Source organism: Balaenoptera physalus (assembly GCF_965194825.1).
Source record: "Balaenoptera physalus genome assembly, chromosome: 19".
Classification (NCBI taxonomy): Eukaryota; Metazoa; Chordata; class Mammalia; order Artiodactyla; family Balaenopteridae; genus Balaenoptera; species Balaenoptera physalus.
In genome coordinates this window covers 21,658,126-21,683,046 of record NC_138900.1, presented here as the reverse complement: position 1 = coordinate 21,683,046, position 24,921 = coordinate 21,658,126, and the positions used below count along the sequence as shown (strand labels likewise).

Here is a 24,921-nt window from a genome sequence, read left to right as displayed (position 1 = left end):
AACACGCTGATGGCATACTACACAAGAGCCAAAGTGGATGAACTACATCTCAGCATCTATTAGTTGAAAAAAATAAGTTACAAAAGATTACATATAGTATAATACCCTTTTTATAAAGTTAAAATCCAGCTAAAACCAAGAGATAAAGAATCTAAAAAGGAAAGTAAGGGAGTGATGAATATGGATACCTTGGTGGAGGAAGGCAGGAAGTGGGTAGAGGAGAGAGGAGCCCACAGGTGGATGTAGCTGATTCTCATGATCCTAGTTTTCGAATTGAGTGGTGGGGTAGGGAACTTACTGTATTATTTTGAATGAATGAATGATGCCATACAGGAATCAATGGTGAGAGCCTATCATAAACAATGACATATCATAAACAAGGACAGACCTTCTGTGCAGGTGAAATTAAAAACAAAAGAAGCAAAAAAGACTGAGACCTATCAGGGATTTATATTAAAACCAAAAACAAAATAACTTTCCCTTTCCAAGCCCCCAAGACAAATGCACATCTTAATCTCCCACCCAGAGGTTGCAAACTGGCAGTTTGTGGGCCACACAAGGATGTTTGGCCTGCACAAGGATTTTTATTATTACTTTACAATATTGGGAACTCTCATGTTAAAATCAAATTTCCGGCTTCTCTTGAAAAAAATCATAATATGTGGCCACATGGGGCCCACATTCCCACATGGTGGATGTGTGGGTGCCAAGCAGTATTTGTCCCCTACAAAAGGACAGTCTCCCCACTTCCCTACAAGCTCTACCACTCCCCATCACCTTACCCAGCCTGCTGTATGCAGATACACAGTCTGTGAGCACCTGCAGGAAAATGAGTATGCACCCAGGTCCTTTGCCATCTCCATCCCGCCTCTCCCCTCAGCAGCCTCTGACAGCTGTGGTCACTTACAGGACCAGAAAGCAGCCATTCAGAATGCTCCTCAAAGAGGCTGAAGCAAGAGAAGTTTCAGGGCTCACCAGAATCCCATTCCCAAAGCAGGTAAATGGATGTTTTCAAGTACCATGTATCCAGTTTTTTATTTAAGCACACAGCAAAGTTCAATTGGATTGCAGATAACCTAAGTTTTCTTTTCCTTGCAAATGCTAATTTTTCTGTGCCTTTTGTTTTTAGTAAATTATAGTATACAGAACTTTCCATTTTGCTTTGGAAGGTCTGCGGTGTGTCTGCAACACAATCTACCAACATACTTTATGTAACTAATTCGGTTTGTAGCTGAACAGATTCCTGCTCCTTGAACACCAAAAGCCTTGGTCTTCTTATTCCATCTCCCTCCACTCACCCAGCTCTAAGCGCTTCCACAGTGAAAGTTTGATCCCTCCACCACCTCCTCCCACAGCTTCCCCGAACTGGGCCCTCACAGATCATCGGTGCTTTTTTTTTTTTTTTTTTTTTTCCCCACTTCAAAGCACTCCTTCCAGAGGCATCAATCTTATGATTTTATTCTCAAAATATTTTTGCAACAGTTCTTTGGGATTAGCCATCATGGAGACTATCAGAATAATTTTTTTAGGCTCTGAAGGCCCTTCCCAAAGAGAAGTTCTAAAACGATTTTGGGCAGTAACCACTTCTTTGAAATAGGTACTGAACATTCTTAAGGCAGAGCACAGTCACTTTTCAGAACGTTAATTCCCATAAAATGGAATGTCAGTTTTACACAGAAGGCTCTCCTTTATCAGCAAAAACTGATTCCATTTGACTGATTAATTGTCCTTAGAACTGTCAAGGCTTCCAGACTAGAGGTGATGGCTGGGGAGGGGGCGGCCACGCAGTGTTGTGATGTGGGCACTCCTGGACTAGGGAAGCCAGGAGATTACAAATGCACAAATAATTAATTCAAATCAATACAACGAGGGGTTCAGGCTGAGAGACATTCAATTATATTGTTCAAAGAGAAGATGCTCATCTTTCGCTAGTCTGCTCCATGCTGCAAATGATAGAACATTTTTAATTTGTACAGCAGGGATGTTAATCTTTTGCCGTGTAATCCAGTCCTTGGGGCACACCATGAATATGTGGCACTGAGTGCATGAGGCTCCCTGAGGAGGGCACTCAATCAAGCCAGCACTGGCTTCCCTGCCTGTCTCTTTATCTCAATCTCTCAACACTCAGGAAATATACGATAAGCTAATAGATAATGGATGACGGATGGATGGATGGATGGATGGATGGATGGATGGATGGATGGATGGATGGATGGATATGGAGGCAGAGATAGAGATAGAAATTTTCAAAAATTATCAGACACAAAACCCCCCAACCATAAACAGTTTATGACTTCCAGATTTTGCCTGATCCAGTAGCACAAATAAATCCCAGAGGAATTATTCACATCCCAAAAGGAATCACTTTAGAATTCCTTTAAGTAGCAAGCTCCTGTAGCATATTTAAAATAGGATTTGAATCCCAACTTTATTACACAGAGAAAGTGAAGCACACTGCAAATATTAGGTTTGGAAGGTTATATATCAAGGTGTTAAAAGTTTATGTCTACATGGTGGGTGGGATGATGTATAATTTAATGCCTGACTGTGAGGTTCAACTTTTCTGTGATGAACATTTATTACTTCTGTAATAAGATAAAAGCAATAAAATATTTTTAATTAAAGAAAAGACAATTTCACACACACACACACAAAGGAAGATTCAATTATGAAGGTGTAACTTCCCAGTGGTTTTCAGAAGAACGTTTACTCTATGGAGAGGCTCTGCAGGAATGTAATTTTTCTCACACCTGGCTCCTTGGTGGCTGAGAGTGAAGCAGATAGCTGAGGCAGGGAGCCTGAGGCACACCTGGGGTGGGTGATCTACCACACCTGCCACCGCCAAAAATGGATCTGTTTGGCCTAAGCAGGGGAGAGGTGGCAACCAGGACTCAGAGGAAGGGGAGTTTAGGGATGTGGGGTGTCCTGGGGGCCAGGGACCCACAAGGTCTGCAGGGCCTGGACATTAGCTACTTGTATTCGTTCAACAAACACATTGATTATTATTCTGTAAACTGCCCCATATAGCAGAAAGAGATGACTACGGAAGGATTCACCCCCACCCCATAAAGGAGCTGGTGGTCCAGCAGGAGGGATAACACATCCACAGTTAACTGGAATTTAAGTTGGACCATGATAAGCACAGAAATGGGGTAGAAAGGGGCCCCGAGGGAGGAATAATTAATTGTGAGGAGGTGTGGGGGAGGGATAGCAAGGACTCATCAAATGTTAGTGGAATTGAATTGAAGTGGCATTTGAGCTGAGACTTATGAGGCCTCCCTCCTCCCCAGTGCTTGGAGAGTCCTATTAGACCAGACACAGCTGGATTTCCCCTACCACCAGAGCTGCTGTCATTTGGGCAAAACTCAGTGCTTTTTCACAAATGGCTGTCACCAGAAGTAGAGGCCTTATTACATCTTTTTCCAAGGTGTGTTGAGATACGGAAACAAGAACCAGTGAGTCTCAGGGTGTCTGAGCAAAAGGCAGCCATGTGGGAGTCTCAGAGCCCACTCATGAACACGGGTCAGCACAGAGCTGTGACAGGCAGCAGGTGCAGAGTTGAGTCAGGCACAGGGAGTGGGACCCGTCCTGAGCCATTCCAAGCAGGCGGTGCCTGGGAGAGACAGTGCTGCGCCACGTGAATCAGAGGGCACCTATAATGATGGAGACAGATGTGGGGGAAGCCAGGCACACCACAAATCAAAAATAACAAGGAAAACTCCAGTCAAATAAGACTGAAGAAACGTCAGCTCTTCTGCTCTCAGCTTTGCCAGAGCTGGCCAGTCTGTGCACAGAGACTCACCTGGGAAAACAGAAACATGAGCCACGTGGAAATTTTGCAAATGAATAGGCAGATCTGGGTCCAAAGGATGTATTTGTTGCCTTTGTAGAAAACTAAAATCAGTCAAATAAATGAGAAATTTGCCATTTCCCTCCTAAATTTTATAAGATAGGGACTACGAAAATGATCTATCAGGCAGAAAATATTTCAGCAGTTGGTTTTTATTTATGAAAGAGCTGCACGGTGTTTGGCATGCTACAGTGTGCATTTTCTACAAAATAGAAATCGTAGAAAGAAGTCCATAAAACCGGGGAGAAAATTCAGAGATTTTTGTCCTTGCTTGTTACTATAAATAAGTTCTCAATTTCCCAATTTATGCCGTTGGTAAAGATTAAAAGGGAAGTTTCGCTGGAAGATCATTTGCAAATACCACTTGAGGTGATCATTTCAGCCATCCAATTTGGGGGCATCTACTACGTTCCCACATTTGGGTTACTTAGGCACAGAGGGGATGGAGATGTGACTGTCAGTGTGTCCTGAATGTGGCAGGTACTTTCTGGGTCACATAGGACTTTGCCTCGGCCCTCTCCGACTTCATGCAGCTGTGGTGGATGCTTCCAGACAATGACTGAGGCCCCACCTCAAGGTGCAGCCTGTGCTCTCTGCTTTCCTACCAAGGGCTTCCTCTAAGCCGTGGAACCTGGTTCCATCAAGAGCAGACACAGTAGAAGCACACTGGGGGTGGGCAGTGCCCTGGAGGATCCCATGGGTGAATGCCCCTGCCTCACCATCCTCAGGTGGATCATTCTGGAAAGCATTCTGCCTGCTTCTCAGTGTACAGCCAAGCTACGCATTGTCAAACACATCTGCTTGTCTTCTCTACCAACTGGCTCCCTTTGCTCAGGGCCCTGCAGCTGGTGAAAGTACACCTGTTATACATCCACTTACCCAAGGAGAAGTTGTATCCCCGCCCCCTGTCTCTCTCTCTCTCTCTCACACACACACACACACACACACACACACACACACCAGTCCTATTCCAAATTCCCAGAGAAGGGCTCTGATTGGCAAATCTTAGGTCAGATGACCAGCCTTAATCTAATTGAATGTGACAAGGAGCTGGGGTCATGGTATCCAGTATGGCTGCCAGCCCTACCCTATTCTGCTGGTGAGGGAACAGGGTGCCACTGTGATCTGCTAAGATATTACAATGGATCCATTATTTCTGTGCTTCTCACACTTCTCTGTGCCACAAGCCACTGGAGAATCTTGTTAAAATGCAGGTCTGGGGTAACAGGTGGTGCTGATGTGAGCGCACAGTCCATACTTTGCGTAGCCAAGGAGGACACACTCAGCCCTCTTCAGTCCACTAAGTAAGGGCTCACCCTCCCCACACCCAACAACAGAAATCTCTTTGCTAAATAGCAAAGGCAGAAAGGAAGACTTCTTACTGTTGAGATATGATAAGGAGTGAATTGTCAATGGCATTTTGACGGGCCTTGTTTTTACACAGGGACATTTAACTCAGCCTACAAACCAAACCATTAAACTTATAGCCAAGTAATTACTTTTACCAAGTAATGATCAAATCAGATCACATCAGACCCCAGGCCTGCGCCTTACCCCATAATCTGCCAGGGATTGTGATGGGAACATCACTGATTAATTAAAAGCGTGATTTTACATTTCAACATAGCACTTTTGGTGTAGTCACATCAACTGGCCAAGTCAAAGTGGTCTGTGTGCTTCATCTGTCCCCTTTACCCAGCCCCTGGAGTGTTCTCAGCTGTCCATCCTGGCCCAGCCTCTGGTAAATCTCATTCCCCTACAGCCCCCCTTGCCTCCATCTGCATCTGTTCTATCCTGCCCTGTCTGTGGCCTCAGTGACAACCAGTACCAGGTGCTCCTATTTCACCTGCTCTTCTTGGCTGTGGCCACATGCCCCTCACAGCCCTTCCCTTCTTAATAGCCAGTCAGGAGATGCCTAAGTTCTGTGGCCAAACCACCATGGGGTAGAAGGGGTGCCCATTTAGGGCAGCAACACAATCTCAGTGGAGAGGCTACCACCTGAATTCTGCAGAGCCCGTCCGTAAGGCTCCACAGGGGCCGGGGGGGACCACCTGGCACTGTGCTCCATGGGTGAGGCTGCAGGAGCAGCGCGGCCTTGACCCCTATTACTCAGCATTTCACATGCCCCTGTACCCCACCTTTTTGTCCAAACTCTTGTATACCTCTCTTCTAGGAAAAGCCACCAAAGGCAAGTTTCCCAGTTCATAGAGTTTAATCTTTTGTAGGCCTGGCACCAGAGCCAGGAGTTTTCTTCTCAGTAACCACACCCAAGAGTAGCCCACACCTCCATTAAGAAAGCCATTTCTGAGAAGGGAACCCTGTACTCCCCCAGGGAAACCCTCTTCCCAGTTCAGCAGCTTGGTCAGGACTGGTTCAACTGCAAATAACAGAAAAACAACTCATGTGATGAAAAGTGCAGGCATGACACCATTACCAGGCCCTATTCTCCCTCCACCTCCCAGCTCTGCCTTCCTTGAGGCTCACATGGGTCCTGGGCAGGCCCCTCTCCATGTGGTAACTCCTGTGGCTCCCAGCCTGCATCCCACTGCTTTAGCAACCTGTGGAAAGAGACCACCTCTTTCCTTAAAACTCCAGCAAAAATCCTGGGGTTGCCTCTCATTGGTCTGGGTTGGGTTATATGCCAAACTTAGAGCCAACCACGGTGGCCAGGAAGATGTGGCACTCTCACTGGCCAACATGAGTTATAAGCCTCTCACTAGAGCTGAGGACAGAGGGTGGGAGAAGAATGTTCCTGAAGGGGAAGTTGAGGGACTGCTCCAGAAGAAGGCAAGCACATTATAATTTGGCTAAAGCAACTAGACCTCTGGGGACAATGCATAAGTTCTTATAATTGTAATTATTTTACATAATGTTATATAAGCCATTATCCAGCATGCCCAAGAAATAGCAGGTCATGGGTAATCCTATATTTCTGGTTAATATGTTGGGACCACACACACAACATCCCCAGAATACTGAATGTCTTAGTTTGAGTCACCCCAGATTCAGCTACTGGGATAAAGATGTGAGCAAAAGTAGTTTGTTTGGGAGATCATGAAATATCTATAGGGGAGAGGGAAAGTGAAACGGAAGGAAGGCCGTCGATAAAGGGTATGTTACCAGGCCAGTTACCATGATGGGAGATTGAAACTAATCCCACTGGGGAACTCTGGAAGCCAGCAAGTCACACCTGAGAGTTATCCCACCCAAGGAATGAGGGAGCTGCGGGTTTCAGACACCAACTCCTGCTGTTGTTGAGAACTGCTCCCGGAGCTCTTCTGGCTTACAGTGCCCAGTGACAAAGGAGTCCTCCGGGAAAGAGATGCAGGTGCTGGCTGTTGGAAACAAGGCTCACATGCACTAAAGTGAGAAGGGTAACAGGACATGGGCAGGGAACCAACAACATCCGCGATTTCCAAAGGCTGACTAGACTGAACTACATTGTTTTGGAGGTACTAAAGGCACTTGAGAATGTTTCAGTTCCTCCAGGTCTGTAATAGAAATACCATGTACCACTGTATCAGGCCCTTTACAAAAACATAGTTAGTAGAGATTTTTCATAGGTAGAATGTTGAGTAAAGTCACTTTATGAGCTTTAAAAGTTAGAAACATTTTCCTGAATAATGATAATTTTTTCTTCTTTGATATTATTCTAAGAATTTCAAAACATTTTATAAATAACATGGTCTCTAAGCCACCCCAAGAAGGGAAAACTGAATTTCAAGGTTTTTTTCTAAAGTCAATTTCTTTTTTTAAAAGATCCAAACTGGTTGCATAATCTTCTGGAGACAACGTAACTGACAGATTGATTTTTGCACTTTTAACCCAATTGTTCTGATTTTTGATGAGATGTCACCATAACAGATATAGAATTTAGCCTCTCGCAGACTACCTTGGCCAGTCCCCAGAGCTGGGCCCCAAGTGTCTTCATCCCAAAGAGGTAAAAACTGGAGTTTAAAGAAGGAACACTTTGCTCCCAAAAAGTCCAAGCCGAGGGTTTGATCATGACACCTAAGAATCTTCCCAGCTGTAGGCCATTAACCCACGTGCACAGGGCACTTTACCATTTAAAAGGCATGTGACTTGTGAGGTGAGAAGGACATGGAATGTGAGTTCCACTCCACAGACTCATCCAGGCAAGGGAGTTACCAGGGTCGATGGAAGAAGTAGGAACCAAACTCGACTCAAAACCCACCCAATCCTGGCATATGGTTCTTTCCAACTACACCATGGGGCCCCAGATGTTTGGTTTCCCAAGCGTTAGTAAAATTATTAGATTGAATCATCCAAAGTTGCCATTCTTATTGGTCAAATGATGAAATAAAAGCAAATTTGCCATTTTTATAGGTCAAAACAGTCAAATATTAGCAATTTCACATGATTCGACTGAATACAAAACAATCTGGGTAACTGACTTTAGTAAGCAAGAACATTGGGAAAAAAACTCCATTTCAAATAGGTAAGACTATTTTAACCAAAAATATAGGAAGGTTTCTGTCTCACAATGCCAGACATGAAGCACTCGTTGTGCTGTCTGCACTGCGCTCATCAGACGAGCTTTGGGAGCCAGGGACCCACATCACTCTGGAGTCTCCAGGGCTGACTTTCTCCACCTTGACAAAGAATGCCAGGGAAGCCCATCCTGGGGCCACTGCCATGGAAAGTGCCACATGCCCACTGCCTGGGGCCACTGCTCTGTGCTCCAGGCATAAAGCTCTGCTTTTATGGCCCCTCTTCCATTGCACTGACTCAGCACCGCCCTCCCCCACCTCCCCAGGAGAGGGAAGAGGGTAGAAAGTACAAGGTAACTGTCATCGGGTCCCCAGGCACTGCATGGCAAAGCATCAGAGGGGCTGCACAAGTGGCAAGAGACATGATCTGCCTGTGGAACCACCCCCACTGTACGGTGGCGACAAGCAAAGTGGACACCACGAGGGCGAGACCCCGATGCATCTCACAGCAGAAAGCTGCTGGCTGAACAGAAGTGATGACTCATAAAACCCACAACTGTTTTGAGACAAATTCCTTTTTACGTAAAAAAAAAAAAGAAGAAAAAGAAAAAGAGAATTATGTCTGTTTATTCTTTCTCAGCACTGAGCTCAATATTTAAATGAAGCATTTTTATGAACGAGCCCCACAGATCATCATCTCTGCTGCATTAGTTCTAATTGCAGTATTGCTTAATTGCAAAGCAATAGAGTGTGTAATTTGGGAGCTGTAATGCCTGGGGGGCCAAGAATGATTTAACTGTTCATGCAAAGTCCAGAGTTGGGAACACTGTCCTGAGGACAGCACTGAGAGTCCAGCCTCTCTCTCCAGCTGTCTCATTGGACAGTTCAGCTCTCTCCACATCAGGGAGGTGGCAGAGAACAAAGATCCCTTGGACCGTACCTCATGCTACCCTTGCAGCAGAACCTCATGAAGGGATGCAAAGTTTAGGAACAGTGTGTCCACTGTATGCCTGCTGCTGGGCTGTGTGAGCACCTGGGATGCACAGATGAATGTGGCTTAGTTCCTGTCTGCAGGAGAGCCAGTCCAGTGAGGGAAAACAGACATGTCATGTCAACAGAGCCACTCAGTGATGGAGATGAGCTGAGGAGGTTTCTTCACAAAGAGAAGCCTAGACCTGAGTCTCCAAAAGAAAAAGTTAGGTAAATAAGGAGCTATGAGACTGAGTAGGTGCTCACCAGTTCTTGCTTCTCTTGGGTGCAATTGAGTTGTTGAAAATATGCTACTGAAGATGCTAGCAAGGAGGTAGGGAGGAAGCAGGATAGAGAAGGGGAGAAGGCAAACAAGAATGTGATTGATGTGACTGCACACGAAAGTCCCGGACTCGGCCTGACCCGTGGGAAGCTCTAGAGCATAAATGACATCTTGGAGTTTGACCTGCCTCAAGGCAGAAATGCTGGTCTTTTCTTCTCCCACAGCAGTCAGTCATGTCTCATGTCACACAATATTCTCTACATATATGGGAGGAGGCTCTGGTAAACAAGAGCAGCCCACAGAAGGTTGCAGGTGCCATCTGTAAGCAGAAAACAGACAGATGCTCAGAGATAGGTGCGTGGAGTTGATGAAAGTGACCCAAGAGGATCAAGGTGGGCCAACACCCAGTCTGTAACATGAAGTGACTCGACTATGGCAACGAGATGTGGATGGAAGGAGATTTGCCAAATCCAGCCTGGCCATAAAACTCCAGACACAATTAGCCATTTATCTGCTTCCTTTCCAGTTTGTGCAAGTACTCCAACTTTGTTCATCCTTTTAAGAATTATTTTAGCTATTTTAGGACCTTTGCAATTCCATACAAATTTTAAAATTAGCATGTTGGTTTCTTAAAAAAAAACTTCTGGAATCTTGATTGAATTTTTGACCATGTTGAATCTATAGGATCAAGTTGGAGAGAATTAACATCTTAACAATACTGAGTCTTCTGATCCATGAACATGGTATATCTCTCCCCATTTATGTAGGTCTCTTAATTTCTTTCAGCAGTGTTTTGTAGGTTTCAGTTTATAGGCTTTGCACTTTTATTGCCAATCTCTAGATGTTTCAAAATTTTAATGCTAATGTAAATTATATTATTTTAAATTTAAATTTATGATTATTGCTAGTATATAGGAATACAATGTACTTGCTAGAAGTGAATAGAAATGAAGAGAAGTGCATAGAAATAATAAGAATGGACGTCCCTGTCTTGTTACTGATCTTACAGGGAAAGCACTTTGTCTTTCACCATTAAGTATGATGTCAGCAGAAGGTTTTTCATAGAAACCTATTATCAGGTTGAGCAAATGTCTTCTATTCAGTTTACTGAGGATTTTTATCATGTTCGTTTGTGGATTTTATCAAATTATTTTCTACATCTATTGAGATGATTATATGATTTTCCTTTTTAGTCTGTTTAAGGTCAATTACACTGATTTATTTTCAAATGTTAAACTGCTTGCATTCCTTAGATAAGCTCCACTTGGTCATGATGTATTCTTTATGTTTTGTTGGATCCAATTTGCTAAAATTTTGTTAAGAATTTTTGCATCTATGTTCATGAGAAATCTTAACTGCAGTCCCCTTTTCTTGTATTGTCTTTTTCTGGGTTTGAAATTAAAGGTAATGCTGGCCTTACAGAATGAATTGGGAAGTGTTCCCTCGACTTCATTTTCTAGAAGAGTTTGGATAGAATTGATATTATTTCTTCCCTAAATGATTGGTACAATACCCCACTAAAGTCATCAGGGCCTAGAGTTTATTTTGTGGGGAGGTTTTTAACTACAAACTTAATTTCTTTAATAGATATAAGGCTCTTTGGGTTATCTACTTTTTTTCTTGAGTAAGCTTTGGTAATTTGTATCTTTCAAGAAATTTGTCCATTTTATCTATATTGTGGAATACTGAGTATTTTTCCACTCTGGCCACTGGGAACATGACCTATTCTGGACCTGTATCAGTTCCAGAGATTGTTCTACCTGCTTCTTCCTGGTGCTTCTTCCAGTGGCCTCAAGTACTTTCCTCACATTCACACACTGACCAATACTCAACTAAAGACTTGAGTAGAATCTGCAAATTTCCAGGGCCCTCTATCATGCTCTCTCCATCTCTTCTCTGGTATTCTTCCTGTAAATTCTAGCTACTTTGCCTCCCTGAATCCTCCACTCAGCCTTTCAACTCAGGGAAACCACTGGGCTCTGTGTGGACTCCGTCTCCCTGGAAACCCACTCCAGGCAGGAAGCTCAGGCAATCTGGCCTCACCTCATTTGTCTCCCTTCTTTCATAGATCACTGCCCTGTGCTGCCTTTTATTCAATGGCTGAGAGCAGTTGTTACATCCATTTTGTCTGTTTTTTTTTTTTTTAGTTGTTTTTGATAAGTCCAGTCCTTTTGCTCTGTCATGGTCAGAGGCAGAAGTCCACTTTGGACATTTTGAATTTGAGGTTCCTGCAGAATACCCAACTGCAGATATCTACCCAACAGTTGTAAGTAATGGGAGAGGTTGGGACCAGAGATAAATATTCAGGAGCAAGTGCATAGAGCTAGTACCTAAAACCATGAGTGCCACTGGAGAGAGTCTGTAGCAGAGGAAGGACAGCATCTTAAAGGCAAAACCCACAGAGGCAGGAACACAGAGGAGACCATGAAGTAGAGAAGTGGAAGAAAGAGAGAACTAGAAGAAAACTCATCAGAGAATGAGGTCGTGGAACTCAGGGCTTGGAGAGTTTCAAGTAACTGAAGGGCTCCAAATATCCAATGCCCCAGAGACCTACACACAGGCACATACACAGAAGGGCATACACAGGCACAAAGCCACCCATGCCTTGAGTACATTCTGTGCTGTGGTTTTGTGTATGCTGTTTCCACTGATTTTGCCAATATGGCAAACTGGTCCCCTTTACCAGAGAAGATTGCAGTGGGGGTGAGTGAATGAGATGGGAGGAAGTGGTATAGACTATATTTTCAAGAAGCTTGGCTGACAAGGGAAAGAGATTAGTAGCTAGAGGATGGCGGGACCAAGGCCAGGGTAGAGGACACTTTCTGCTCAGTATCCAAGCCTTCAATCTGTGCATGGGAGGAAAAGGCAATTAACAGGTAGAACCTGAGAGGTGGAAGAGAGGATAATTGATGGAGCAAGATCCTAGATGATGGGAAGGAGAAAGCAGGGAAGAATGGGTACCAAAGCAATGAAGGTTGAAGACTAGAGAGAGAACAAGTCTGCAATCCAAGTACCACTCTCCCTGTTTGCCAAAAGAGGTTGACAAGACACAGACAGGTCACATGCTAGACTATGACAGCCTGACCACAAACCTCAGATTTGTTTCTACCAGCCCAAGCCTACAATTCTGAGACCTGTCCTCAAGGCTGGTGGCAGATGTCCCATAAATGCATGGATGCAGTGGACATCCGTGCATGGTGCTCAAGACCACAGTTTAGGACTCCCTTGGTTCACTCAAATGGTGTGACACACAGACACTAAAGAAATCCATTCTCCACAGCACCTGTACCTGAAGTATCAGGTTCCATGTAGGAGAGGTGGACCCACCTGATCTCTAAGAAGTAAAAGTGTATCATATTGACCAAATATGGCAATCCAAACTGGTTCAAGCCAAAACAGAATATATGGGCTGGATTTGGCTGCAGCTGGGTCCAGAGCACAGAAGCATTAAGGTCTGGCCTCTTCTTGCTGTCTCTCAGGTCTGCCTGATGCACAGGTGGCTACACATGGTGGTGAGCCCATGGCAGCAGGTCCACCAGCTCAACAAAAGTACCGGAGTTGAGTACTTTTCGAACTGGCCTGGCCTGGATCATATGCTCATTGGAACAAATCGCCAGGGCCAGAGGGACTAAATGGGCTGGTTGGGTGAGCCCAGGATGGACTCACCCTCACTGGATGCACATGGGCTAAGAGCAAAGAACAAGTAGTTATTCCTAGGAGGGAGGCGCATGCTGGGAGGTATAAATAACTAGTGTCCCCTACAACTAGAAATCTGAAGGGGCCTACTCCAAGGTGTCAGCTCTGGAGGGGAAAACACAGACACAAGGAGCCATGGCCTACGCATGCATCTCTGATGGAATGTAGTCCTCGTAGGATATGTGTGAGAAGGAGAAAGAGTAAGCCACAAGCTTGGAAAACAACAATGTCATTCTGGAAACACTGCATTTTTCAGATTGTGCATCATGTATGCTTAGAAAACAGTGTTCATTAGCTTCTCCTCAACGTTGGAGCCTGCTGCCTCTTTCATTTCACTTCAAATGAACCCATAATCTCATCTCGAGAACTGAACTGAAACTAATTCCTTTATTAAATAAACTTCATTTGGGGGCTGACTGCCATGGATCTTGGGAAAAAACGCATCTTGGTTTTGCAGAGACCAATCTAGGTCAGCAATGCAAAAGCTTCCTTTTTAGAGAGGTGAACCTCAGCTTAGATGAAGGGTCGAGGAAGCTTCCACACTGATGATGCAAAGTGAAGAACAGGGAGTAATCACATGGGAGCCAGCTCAGGGGGCAAACGGAGTGCACAGCCACCTGCTGCTTCCCCTGTGTCCTGCCGGGAGAGCCCTCTGAAGCAGGGGCATCTGTGTTCCCGAGCAGGCACCAGCAACACCTCCAGGGCAGACTCAGAGCTCTCCCCACTGGTGGGGACCTGAGGCAGAGGTTCCAAAAGTAGTCCCTGCAGAGGCTGTCAGTTTGATCAGGAGTAAGAGTAGACAGGGATGAACCAAACACTTAAAAATGGTTAAAATGGTAAATTGTATGGTATGCATATTTTACCATTAAAGTAAATAAATAAAAGAGAAAAATATAGATAGGGAAATTGAGGGTTTGGTTCTCCAGTCCCGGTGCCTCTTCAGGCAGGAGACAGTCCTGTGACAGCCAGCCCCCCAAATAGTCCCTAATGACCCCTGTCTCCTGGTATTGAGTAGTACTGGCTTGTGCAATCAGTTCATTGCAGAAATGATGATGTCCTTGGAGGGTAGGTCATAAAAGATACTTCGGCCTCTGCCTTGCTCTCTCTTGCATCATTCACTCTGGGAGAAGCCAGCTGCCATTTTGTGAAGAGACTCAAACAGCAAGTGGAAAGGCACACACAGCGAGGAAGCAGGGACCCCCACCCATATCCATGTGAGCCCTCCTGGGAGCAGGTCCTCCAACCCGAGTCAGGCCTTCAGATTACCGAAGCCCTGGCTGACATCTGTACTGCAAGATGAGAAACCGTGATCTAGAACTCCTCAGTTAAGCCACTCCCAAATTCCTGACCCACAGAAACTGAGATCATAGATGTTCTTTTAAGTCACTCAGTTTGGGGTACTCTGTTATGCAGTATTAAGTAATATAACTCCACTTCCAGTTGCAGGCTAACAAGTCTTGTCTCCTTGCTATCTGTCTCATGTTTGCAGGACTTGCTCTCCCTCAGTGCCACGACCCCTCCCTGCTGGATGGACACTTCTGGAGGGCAGGGACCAGGGTGTCATTAATGCCCTCTGCCTCTCTACATCCCCAAGCCCCCTGTGCACTGTAAATGCTCAATAAACATGTACTAGATTAACTTAAATTTCTTTCTGTAGGGGAGAAACCTCGCGAGCATAGTGTTTCCTTCTCCCAGCAATCCCTTTCCGTAGCTCAAAATGAGAAATGCAGCTGTTTAATTAACAGAAAACATCTGAACCCAACAAGTCAGATCTCAACAAATTGGATGTGATTCAGGGGCTGCATCTTGCAGAGACAACAGCTGCTTGCAAAAGAATCCACAAGTCAATGCAATCAATTTCAGGAAATTGTGTCCAACCAGCAACCTCAATACCCCAAGGAGGACCTCACTGCAGCACAGATCAGCAGCACACGCCTGCTTAACCATCCCTGCCAAGTCACAGGCTTCAAACAGCCCATCAATAAGGACTTAACACGTTCCCACCACCACCTGGCACTCCACTAAGGTGGCAACGCAGAGCCCTTGGGAGAGATGTTGGGAGACAGTTCCTCATGGGCCTCTCACATTTCTGCACATCTGGTGACAAGAGACCCTTGAATTCCAGGTTTTACCCTGCTGGTTCTTGGGCAGGAAAATTACATATGTCTTCAGCCATTGAAGAGTGTCACTGAGAGCATAGGAAAGTGTTTTGATAAAGGGTCATTGATTGATTGGGTTGGGTTTTTTTTTTTTTCCCCAAGATATACAGAAATCTCTTAAGAAAAAAGTTAAATTCTTTGGATCTTTTTTCTTAGCAGGAGTTAAGTAAGAGTCTACAGGGCAGAGCGGGGAGGAAACCTGGTGTGCCCAAGCAGAACTAGAGAAAAGTGCCCGTGACTGTGAGCCCACTGAAGTCTCCAGGACACCTGCCTGGAGGGGTTAATCAAATTTGCCCAACCTCCAAAACAAAGAGACTACTGACCAAATCACCATGTTCCTCTGCAGACACGGTAGTTTGAACCTCTTTGAGCAGTATCTTAGTCTGCTCGGGCTGCCACACAAAATACCATAGACTTGGTGGCTTAAACAACAGAAATCTTCTCACAGTTCTGGAGGCTGCAAGTCCATAATCAAGGTGTCTCCATGGTTGGGTTCTGGTGAGGACCCTCTTCCTTGGCTTCTAACTGTGTCCTCACATGGCAGCAAGAGAGGGAGCAAGCTCTCCAGTGTCTCTGCTCATAAGGGCACTAACCCCATCATGAGAGCCTCATCTAAACCCAACTACCTCCCAAAGTCCCCATCTCCAAATACCCTCACACTGGGGATCAGGGCTTTGACATATGAATGGGGCGGCAGGGGGTATGGGGGTGTGTGGAATTCAGTCCATCGCAGGCAGCCTTAGGTCCTGATCCCCAAGAGCTCCCAGGACACCCTCACAACTACTGATTCATCCTACAGCACTCCTGGACCCCTCAAGCCCAGGGAACCTTGAAAACCACCTGTCACTGGGTGGGGAATAGCAACATTATCTACAGTAGGTGGCTGGTTATTCCATTTTTTAAATCTCAAGGGAGCAGGAACACTCCTCACCTTCTCTCAACCACTCAGTGTACCCTGATGGTCAGATTGGTCAAATCATCTGAAGACATTCCCTTTTGTTTTCATCTAAACCCAATTTCCTGACTTTTTGGTCTCACTAAAAAAAAAACAAAAAAACACTTGGTTATTCTAACAATAATTTCTGCTTAAAACCCCTCTAAATTGTTTTAAAGTCAAATAGGCAGTTGGAAGAAGGAAATGTGAAGGCCCCCCCCATGCCCAGGAGTTGTAAGACAGTCTGCCATTATAATTCAACCTCAGGCAAAAGCAGTAAAGAGGTGAGATGTCACAGGAAAGGAACCTACTCAACTTAGTGTCTGAGAATCCAGAAACTTCAGCAAAAACCAGGGCCTAGAAAAGCTACCGTAGCAAAGGCCAGGCTGGACTAGAGTCTTCGAGTCAACTGGGCCCGCCGTCTATGGCAGTTCCCCCTCCGTCACAGGGTAGCGCAGTCACTCCATAGCAGAGGCTTTGACACTTGAGATTCCCAGAACCCCGGGGAGACAATGACTCCTGATCCCCTTCCTGGCCAGCTGTCTAGAAACGTTGCACCTTCACTCACACGATAACAAGCATTTCTCACGAAGGTGAAAATAACTCGGGCCCACCTTCAAGACCAAAACACAAAAAAAATGACATTAAAAAAAAGCGATAGGTCAACACTCAAATTAAAACCCTAGAAGCCTTGACACAGTTGTCATCTTTCACAGTAAAGTTTTCTCACAACGGTTACAAGATATGGGGCTTCGAAAATAAAACATGTGCTGGAGGGGAAGAAAGAAGAGGCTCATATCTGGGGTAGAAGGAACAAAGGCTTTCCTAAGCTCTGCTATGTCATTTGTCCTTCTCAGCACTAGAGGATTGGAATGGACTTTCAACTTGTCTTCAGAGTCCACCTACCATTTTATTATCTGAGGAATAGGTTGGTAAAATCAAATCTGGACACCCTTCAAGGGCGCGGTTTCCAGGTTCCACCTGGTGATACACTGAACAGGTTTATCCCTTCCAGTTAGCACCTGATGCGGGTATTGATGTACTGAAAGTTAACATCGTTGATATTCAACCAAGAACATGGTCAACAAGGCATAATTTCTTCTGATCAACGCTGCTGATCAGTGACCTAACAAAAGGGGGTAAAGAGGAAGGGCTTCCTTGGCATCAGAGTGAATTTATGTGCCTCCCATGCAGCACTTATATACCTCAGGACTGTTCTCTGCTCTGGATTCTGCCTTAATAACAGATGACTTTTCAAGCCCAATGAGAAATTTGTGCTGTGTGTTTCCAAGGAAGTCATGTGTGTCTCCAGGAAGGAGAAGAAGTCAGCACCTCCTGAAGCAACCAGACTCGGGGCAAACAGAGCTTCATGCCTGCCACTGCTGGGTAAAGCAGAGTGGCCCACTGTACAGAAGAGGCAGGCACTGCTGGCCCCCACACCTGCCCCTGAGTAGTCTTTGCATACCAGTAACCAGAACCTCCATGGAGAGGAGGCCAGGGATTCATAAAGAAGGAAAACAATTGACTTCTCCCCAGTTACATCCAAGTGAGACAAGTCAAGCTCTCAAAACGCTCATCAGGGGCTTCCCTGGTGGTGCAGTGGTTAAGAATCCACCTGCCAAATGCAGGGGACACGGGTTTGAGCCCTGGTCTGGGAAGATCCTACATGCCACGGAGCAACTAAGCCCATGCGCCACAACTACTGAGGCCACGTGCCACAGCTACTGAAGCCCGCGCTCCTAGAGCCTGTGCTCTGCAACAAGAGAAGCCACCACAATGAGAAGCCCGTGCACCACAACGAAGAGTAGCCCCGCTCGCTGCAACTAGAGAAAGCCCACGCACAGCAACGAAGACCCAACACAGCTAAAAATAAATAAATTAAATAAAATAAAAAAACAAAAAACAAAACGCTCATCAGATGATATTCTAGGTCCAGGTTTTCACTGTGAAGATAAATGGGCAAATCAATCGAGTGTGTGGTCAGTCCCAAGTCTCCCCACTTTTTAGCTCCTCTCTATGCCCTCGCCTCCCACCCCATTCCGACTCCTCAGTAATGGCTCAGCTGCCCCTAGAGGAGTTCACCTAGTCACCTGGCAGGGTTAGCCTCAATAGGGATATTTGCATTTCAAAATAAAACTCTTGAGAAAGCAATGCTCTGCCTAAAAGAATGACTCTCCATTGTTGGAATTCCAGGCACTCTGGTTCCCTGGGGGCAGGAGCTTGTTTGTTATCACACTGTTGGGGGTAGAAGGGTGGTATTTTATGGTGCCCCTGGAATCGCACTGCTTAGGAAGCCACCTCTTTGGCCTAAGCATGAGGTGGCCCCTCTCTGTGCCTTTCAGTTGATTTCAGACATTCAGTCATTCATGCATGCCTCCTTCCACAAATGCTCTCAAGTGCCTCGTCCAAGCACTGTGGATGCACGAGATCCTGACATGCCTGTCGGCCTCTCCTCCACAAGCGCTGGCTGTCCCTTGATAAGAAGGAGGGAAAGTTGCAATCAAGTGGTTCCTAACCCAGATGTCATGAATAAATGTCACCAGATAATTTCTAACGTAAAAAATAAATTGGGGGCTTCCCTGGTGGCGCAGTGGTTAAGAATCCGCCTGCCAATGCAGGAGTCACGGGTTTGAGCCCTGGTCTGGGAAGATCCCACATGCCTCCGAGCAACTAAGCCCATGTGCCACAACTACTGAGCCTGTGCTCTAGAGCCTGTGAGCCACAACTACTGAGCCCGCGTGCTACAACTACTGAAGCCCACGCACCTAGAGCTCGTGCTACACAACAAGAGAAGTCACTGCAACGAGAAGCCCACATACTGCAACAAAGAGTAGTCCCCGCTCGCCGCAACTAGAGAAAGTCCGGGTGCAGCAATGAAGACCCAACACAGCCAAAAAAAAAAAAATTGGTAGCAATTTTGCTAAGTAACTTCGGCTCCCTTTGTCTCAATTTCTACCTCTATAAACACAGAAAAGGACACTTTTCACATGAAATTCATGAGCTCATGTCTATACATCACTGCCCAGTGTCATATTATTTGCTCCTCAGGTATGAGTGTCTCTTTCCATGGTAATAACAAGGTCACTGGGCAGATAATCATTTCATAGTAAAAGGAAAAAGGGACACCTCCAAAAACAAACCCGACAGGAGTGGTACTGCATCCCTCACCTTCCTCTAGGCAGCGCAGTCGGGAACAGGCCACAATCCACTGCAAATCCTGCCAGCAGAACCGCTCCTTGCCTCTTCTCCTTACACCTCGTTAATGAGCCATCAATTTCAGAATGTCACTGACAATCGCACCGCTTCCACAGGGTCTCATAACTTCTCTCTCCTTTAAACTTCTTATTTAAACCACTTGACTCTGTACTGTCCGTTCTGGCAGAGGTGGTGTTGATCAAAATCAACTGTTTACAGAGAAATAATCCTAGCTTCTGGATGTCGGTGCTTTGTAGTACCACAGGCTGCAGTTCTTTGAAGTGGCCGGTAAAGCGGATTTTTAACGGGCTTGGAGGGAAATAACTCCAAGACTTGAGGAAGAAGTGCCAGGCCACTGATTCAATCCTTGTGTTAGGCTGCCATCTAGTGACAGATGGGATATCTGCTGTGGACCGTGGGCAGCTTTTACCTCCAACATCCTAAGCTGGGGGAGAGGGGGAGTAAACCTATAAATAATAAATGCCAATACAACCTGTCATAGTCCAAATGGCCAGATTAATATTCAAGCCATTCTTCTTCAAACATCAAGAAACATCATTATATAGGAAAAGAGATTTCAAAGCAGACTCAATCATTGTCAAAAATCTGAAGTATGCCCTATCATTGGCACCTCCAGCCACCCCCTCCCTCAGGTTCTCCCAACAGCCAACCCAGTGTCAGATGGACTGAGGCCCTCCTCTTGACTCCTATGGGCAAAGCGTGGGGGCCTCCCTCACAGCCATCAATGCTCCAAAAGCAAAGGTCAGCAGGTTTTCAGGTGTGTGTTGGAGATGTATCCACCATCACTACATTTAGCTCCTGGGGGTCCCCACTGAATCCAAAGACCTGAGACAGAGGAGCCACTCCACGCTCACAAAGAGGGCTGCAGCCCCCCCCCACCCCCAAGTCCTGACTGCTCTGAAGACCAGCACCGTGGATAAAGTGGGGCCTGGTCACCAATACTGCACTGACAGGCAGAGATGGAGCCTCATGAATGTGGGTACTGAGAAGATGGAAAACAATTGAGAGTCCAGCCTAAACGTGGAGCCACTCTTCCATTGGCAAGCTCCGCGTCCCAACTTTTCTGATGCCTGAGGCTGCTCAGAGGGCTTCTGGCCAAGTAAAGCGGCCCTCAGGACCCAGAGCGCACAGAGAACCTTTCTGGGACCTGACCCCTCTAGCACCGGGTCATACAAGAGCTGCAGCGAGGCTGGTAAGAGTCCCCAGGGTTCCCTCAAGCAAGACACAAGGGCATAGAGAGGTCTCAGGGCTTATGGGAGATAAATATTTACCAGATGATTTAAAAAGAAGGGGGTGTGTGGTCTGGGAACGTATTCTCAGTAGTTATGAAAATGTTAAGTTTGAACATGCAGGCAATCACAATTGCCATCACAGGGAACAATGAAAGTCTTTTTCAGCTCAGAATTTCCACATCTCAGCTGAAATTCTTCATCTTTACACCCATTTTGTCCCTCTTTTTCTCTAAGCTCTTTGATGTATTTATTGTATAATGGTATTTTAAAGGCTTGTCTTTCAGTTCAAACAGCTGGGTCATCTACAGTCCTGTGGTAGTGACCATTCTTTTCTCTCGATTACGGTCACAGTTCCTGCTTCTTTGCATGTCATATATACTGTTGTGGTGTTTTTTTTTCTTTTCACATCTTAAGCTGTATGGTGTGTATTAAAGAACAGAAAAGAAGAGAGAAGACTATCTGTCCCCTACCTCCCACAGGGCTTTGACTCAAACAATACAAAACCAGGCCTCTTCACTTTTCAGCCCATCCCAATTCCAGTTTGGGGTGATTTTATATCAGCTCCTTCTCCCTCCCACTTTCCCATATTTTGGACCAGAATGGACTCACACATATGTAAACACACAGCTCTTTGGCCAGAAGCCAACGACTGCTTCCCCAAAGGTGAGCACAGGGCAGAACAGGTGAGGAGAAATAGGAGCTGCACGCACACATGCCCCCTGAAGCCTGCAGTGATTTCCCTGTAAATCCTTCAAGTGCCTCAAGAATTACCCCATAAATCCAGTGAAGGAGACCTCTTAGGACCCCAAAGAGCCTCCTGTGCATTCAGCTACTCCACCATGAAAACCAAAACCAAGTGTTTCTCAGTGGGTTCAGCTCAGAGTGAAACTTCTTTAGGGAACTGGGCAAATCTATTAGAGTTGTATTTTAGACCTTGGGGATCAAGGTAGCCTTGAAGTGTGACTTCTGGATGTTGACTGAGAAACCTGGCTTTCAGATACTGCTATTTGACCACACATGCCAAGTGTGTTGCCAATAGCAACAGTCCTTGCTATTCAGAATCCTAAATAGTCGGTCTTAAACTGACGTAGAGCACAGTGCCGCCTCTTGACCAGAAGGGATTGATATGGCATCCTCCCGTAAACATCAGTCCTTTGCTTCTTGTAGCCAGAGCACCCAACTACCCAGCAGGAGAGGGTTTGCCTGGCAGAAATGTCCAATGTCAGCGCTAGTACCTTACTGCCTAGTCTCTTCATTCTGTCAGAGTGGACAGAGGGCACTATTAAGCCTGAGGAATGACTGCTGGTGCCAGTGCGTCCAGATCCCCACCACCACCACCACCACCACCATTCCCAGCTCCCCTTGTCAGTATACCACCTCTGGACCAGGGTATAGACCAAAGGTAAAGCAGGGCCAGGGAAGTTCATAATTTTGAGCCTGAGGGACTGTTCCAGCTTTGTAAGGATTAAGATAATGATGGCTATCATCTCTCAAACCGTGCTGTCTATGCCAGGCCATTTGAACATGGGCATCATTGCACTGGATGCTCAAAGGCGCCCTAGGAAGCAGGTACTGCTGTCAACCCATTACAGACAAGGCCTTCCTACTGTAGAAAAGCAGCACAGACAGCCCTTATCCCTCTTTAATCACTTAAACACAGAAGAAAGAAAAATTTACATATATATATGTGTGTGTATATATCTATGTATATACACATATATATGTGTATATATATATAATATATACAATAACATGCTGACTTTAACTTGGAGGATTACAACTTTCATTGAAAACAAAGCTTTCCATGTTCTCATTGCAGATGTGCTGGTATTTCTTCAGGATCATTACCTTTTCTTACACTTAAAGGAATGGCAGAAAATCTACTAGAAATAATGTTTTCCTTTAATCCAAAAGTGGAGAAAAGGGAGTGCAGAAAAAATATTTTTCCACTGTATTGTTAGAGGCATTAGATAAAGGATTTCTATGGATTTAGTTGTGTTTATTTATATGGAGGTCCTAATTTTCATAGATATGCACTTATTTAATAGTTGAGGTTTAATCTTTTTCACTTTACATATAAAACTTTTCTTGAGTACTCAACCTAACAGCCTGAATGTCTTAAAGCAGCAATCAAAAGAAACCTGTACAATTAAAGGAAAATGTTAATTGTATAATCTAAGAACATAAGGGTGTTCATTATAGAACTCTTTCCATTTTTCTGTATATTTGAAGTTTTTGACAATAAGTTGTTCAGGGGTAGAGGGAAGTCACCTGCAATGATACTAACAAATCTTGACTTCCCATGGAACTTTCACAAGGTCGCTAGTGGGAAAACATGTGTATCCATGTTTGAAAGTTTATCACTGATAGCTATAAAAAAGAAAAAGAAATTTAAGAAAGTCTTATTTTCACTGAATGAAATTTAGACAATAGATCAAAAAAAGAATCTCTCATAAGTTCACTTACACAGCTACAGAAACTTTCAGTATATTGTTATATTCTTTCCAATCCTTTTTGTGTATATACTATTTGGTTTTATATGTTAATATTTTGCAACCTTTTCAAAAATTGTATGTAATTTGTTAAATGGCTGTATGGTATTCCATTATATGTTATATAAACATACCATACTGTAGTTTCCAAACTTAATTACTCAACGGAGTCACCTGGGAACATTCTTTGGGACCCACCTACTAAATAAGAATCTCCAGGTATGGCAAGGAATATGAATTTTTGAAGCTTACCCTGTGATTATAATGCATTTAATTAACCTACATACTTCATTTGTTTAATCCACTATTTTCAAACATCAAGTAGTTTTCAAATTTCCGCTTAAATGACAATCACAATGATAACAATACCTGTAAGGACAGGTATCTCTCTGCATACATATACAATTGTTTCCTGAGGACAATAAAGTGGTTTGTTCGTTTTTAAAAAAGACTTAGTGATCAGGGAACTATAGAGTAACTGCAGCTCTGGGAGTGCTTACCCCACCACAATCAGGGAATTCTAGGGAAGACTTAGCAGTCATCCAGGGCTGCCTTGACTACTCGAGAAGGGGTCAATTGGGAGTTCAGAGTCCTAACAACCCTAGAAAAACTCTCAAAGACAGAGGTCTGCCTTCTCCCTTATCTCCATAATCACAAAGGTCCTGCTCAAAAGGGCCCCCTTGAGTATAACACTGAAATTGGCTCTTGCTGTCTTCTGCTGCTATTTTAAAAAAACAGATATGGTAGTTCACATAGTATGGATCCCCAAGAGCAGTTTCTCAAACTTAGTTCCATAGACTCCTAAGTATTCTCAGGCATCTGCAAGTGCAATACGTTTTGGTTTAAATGCTGTGTTTCAGTTGTGATGGTAATATACATATAAGGTAAATGCTAGACAAGTCACTCAATTTCAGGGCCTGCAGTCTTATGTTTAAGATCAAAATGGCACAAGGTCACCGCCACTTAAGAAACTTAAGTCAATGTTTCTCAAACTAGGATGCGTGGACATACTCCCAGGGTTCTCTGAGAAATATTTTTTCTTTAAAAGGAGTTTATAGCATACTGAAAGGTGAGAACCACTAGCTTAGAATACAAACCATATTGCTTTTCTTTCCCGAGCAGCACCCTGCCCATGCCCAGCACTCAGTAAAAGTTAAGGCTACACAGTTCTGTGCAGCATCGGGTCTCATCTAAGAGGTCTCCACCAGGCCTTGCAGGCACACTTCTTGAACCCTTCCCCAGGGCAACGAGAATCAATTCCTTGCCTTTTATCTTACTGACAGAAACTAATATGCCGGGTCTCAAGAAAACTTTCAGAGACTATCAAGTCCAACCCCACTCACACAGTACACGGGAAAAGTGAGGCCCAGAGATGGGAAGTGCCTTAAGCGAGATGACACAGCTAGCCTCCTATCCCAACTTCAGTGCCTCGGCTGACGTGTGGAGAGCACGATTAGGGATCGCAAAGACCTCATTCCCACCACCCTCCCCATCCCATGTCCACCCTCCCCTGGTCCCCAACCTCCCTCTGACCTCTCCAAGTCGACTCGCCTCGCTCTATTCCAGGCCTTCACAAGCATTCCACACTCCCCAACTCCAACCCTACTGCTTCTGGCCTTCCCTCGCCTACAAAACACAC

The 24,921-nt window shown here is 45.0% G+C and overlaps 1 protein-coding gene across 1 annotated transcript in view; it reads left to right on the top strand.

The window, feature by feature from the left end:
* Positions 1 to 24,921, top strand: part of VSTM2B (V-set and transmembrane domain containing 2B) — a 55,025-nt gene extending 30,104 nt beyond the window's left edge. Inside the window, exon 5 of the mRNA XM_082437216.1 lies at positions 1 to 24,921. This exon is cut by the window's left edge and continues 4,706 nt beyond it. The gene's annotated coding sequence lies outside the window, so the exon portion shown is untranslated.